The sequence below is a fragment of the Ornithorhynchus anatinus genome, unplaced genomic scaffold (genome assembly GCF_004115215.2).
Source record: "Ornithorhynchus anatinus isolate Pmale09 unplaced genomic scaffold, mOrnAna1.pri.v4 scaffold_80_arrow_ctg1, whole genome shotgun sequence".
NCBI lineage: Eukaryota > Metazoa > Chordata > Mammalia > Monotremata > Ornithorhynchidae > Ornithorhynchus > Ornithorhynchus anatinus.
Window position 1 is genome coordinate 1062932 of NW_024396936.1, and position 3030 is coordinate 1065961.

Below are 3030 nucleotides of genomic sequence, written 5' to 3' on the forward strand. Positions count from 1 at the left end.
CTGAATGATCTGGGCCTGCTGACTCCTTTCTGCTAGGACAGAGTCATATTACTCAGCGTGAATAGGCATGTGACTTGGAAAACTTTGTTCTTGCCTGTCTCTCTGTACACACCTGGCCCATGTCCTACCTTTGGCCTGGAATGCCCTCCCTCCTCAAATCCAACAATCAAACTTTCCCCCCTTCAAAGTCCTACTAAAGATTCATCTCCTCCAGGAGGCCTTCCCAGACTAAGCCCCCCTTTTCCTCAGCCCCCCACCCCTCACCATCTCTCTGACTCCCTTTGCTCTACCCCTCACTGCACAGCATTTATGTACATATGTATATATTTCAATTCTATTTATTTATATTAATGCCTGTTTACTAGTCTTGATGTATATATATATCTATAATTCTATTTATTTATATTTATGCAATTGATGCCTGTTTACTTGCTTTGATGTCTGTCACCCCCCCTTCTAGACTATGAGCCAGCTGTGGGCAGGGATTGTCTTTGTTGCTGAATTGTACTTTCCAAGCGCTTATTACAGTGCTCTGCACACTGCAAGCACTCAATAAATACAACGAATTAATTAATCAATTAATAATTAATTTAATCTGTTAAAAGATTGCTCTTCCTTAAACAAAGACACTTATTCTAGCCTGAGCAGCCTAGGGGTAGGGGAAGGTGAGTCAGTGCATTGTGATATCCGAGGTTCAGGAGCTCTGAGGGAAAGAAGGGTATCTCTTGATATTTACTGTGATTCCAAATAGTAATTGCTAGAATGAGATTGCTCTAGAGCAGTTTAGGCTGCTGCCATGTCCAAGTGGTCTGACAAGGCTGTGGTTATTGTCTTATGCTGTGGAGTCATGTCTGACCCATAGCAACGCCATGGACACATCTCTCCCAGAGTGCCCCACTTCCATCTGCAATCATTCTGCTAGTGTATCCATACAGTTTTCTTGGTAAAAATATGGAAGTGGTTTACCGTTGCTGCCTTCCGCGCAGTCAACTTGTGTCTCTGTCCTCAACTTTCTCCCATCCTGCTGCTGCCCAGCACAGATGAGTTTTGACTTGTAGCAGATTGCCTTCCACCCACTAGCCACTGGCCAAGCTAGGAATGGAAAGGGTATGTCTCTGCTTGATTCTTCCTCCTGTAGTTGATACTGGTAGAGTACTGGAAACTCTCCAGGTGCGACCCTAAGAGGTTCTGACAAGGTACCCCCTCAGTAAATGCTATTGATTGACTGATGCCTGATTTTCAGTCTCCTCTTACAGATTGTAAATGACTCACTAGACTCCTTAAGCACAGGGATCACATCTACTACTACTATGTCTACTACTGAGAAGCAGTGTGGCTCAGTAAAAAGAGCACAGACTTGGGAGTCAGAGGTCATGGGTTCAAATACCAGTTTAGCCTCTAGTCAGCTGTGTGACTTTGGGCAAGTCACTTAACTTCTCTGTGCCTCAGTTACCTCATCTGTAAAATGGGGATTAAGACTTTGAGCCCCACATGGGGCTCACCTGAACACCTTGTATCCTCTCCAGCACTTAGAACAGTGCTTTGCACACAGTAAGTGCTTAATAAATGCCATAAGTATTATTATGCTTAATAAATGCCATAATTATTATTACTGATTTTTTTAAGGTATTAGCTAAATCCTTACTATGTGTCAGGCAAGATACTAAGTGCTGGGGCATATATAAGATAATCAGGTTGGACACAGTCCCCATCCCACGTAGGGCTCACAGTCTTAATTCCCATTTTACAGGTGAGGTAACTGAGACACAAAGAAGTTAAATGGCTTGCCCAAGGTCACACAGCAGAAAAGTGACAGGATTGGGATTAGAACCTAAGTCCTCTGATGTCCAGGGTAGTGCTCCTCTCATTAGGCAACTCTGCTTCTCTTCTACATTCTCTCAAGTGCTTTGAACCATGCTTGGAAAGCACTCAATTCACTCCCATGGCTTCAACTATCATCTCTACGCAGATGACACCCAAATCTACAACTCCTCCCCTGTTCTTTCCCCCTCCCTCCAGGCTTGCATCTCCTCCTGCCTCCAGGATGTCTCCACCTGGATGTCTGCCCACCACCTAAAACTCAGCATGTCCGATACTGAGCTCCCTATCTTCCCTCCCAAACCCTGTCCTCTCCCTGACTTTCCTGTCACTGCAGACGGCACTACCATCCTTCCCGTCTCACAGGCCCACAACCTCGGTCTCATCATTGGCTCTGCTCTCTCATTCACCCCACACATCCAAATTGTCACCAAAACCCACTGGTCCACCTTCACAATATCACCCAGATCGGCCCTTTCCTCTCATCCAAATGACTATCGTGCTGGTACAAGCTCTCATGCTATCCCGACTGGATCATTGTGTCAGCTTCCTGTCTGATCTCCCATCCTCCTGTCTCTCCCCACTCCAGTCTATTCTTCATTCCGCTGCCTGGATAATCTTCCTACAGAAATGCTCTGGGCATGTCACTCCCCTCAAAAACCTCCAGTGGTTGCCTATCAACCTTCACATGAAACAAAAACTCCTCACTCTTGGCTTCAAAGCTCCTCATCACCTTGCCCCTTCCTATCTCATCTCCTTTCTCTCCTTCTACAGCCCACCCGGTACACTCCACTCCTCTGACACTAACTTCCTTATGGCCCTTCATTCGTGCCTGTACTGCCGTCCACCCTGGCCCACGTCCTACTGTTGTCCTGGAATGCCCTCCCTTCTCACATCTGCCAAACTAAATCTCTTCCCCTCTTCAAAGCCCTACTAAGAGCTCACCTCCTCCAGGAGGTCTTCCCAGACTGAGACCTCCCTTTCCCTCTGTTCCTCCTGCCCTCTCCATTTCCCTTTCTCCTGCCCACTGCTCTTCCCCCTTCCCCTCCCCACAGCACTTGTGCATATTTGTATATATTATTTATTACTCTATTTATTTTGTTAATAATGTGTAAATATCTATGATTCTATTTATCTTGATAATATTTACGCCAGACTATTTGTTTTGTTCTGTTCTGTTTTGTTTTGTTGTCTGTCTCCCCCATTTAGACT

At 45.6% G+C, this 3030-nt stretch overlaps 1 non-coding gene across 1 annotated transcript; it reads right to left on the minus strand.

The window, feature by feature from the left end:
- Positions 1 to 1050: 1050 nt before the first annotated feature.
- On the minus strand, positions 1051 to 1188 carry LOC114808974. The gene has a single exon (XR_003756722.1). It is a non-coding gene; the product is annotated as a small nucleolar RNA SNORA7 (small nucleolar RNA).
- Positions 1189 to 3030: the final 1842 nt, after the last annotated feature.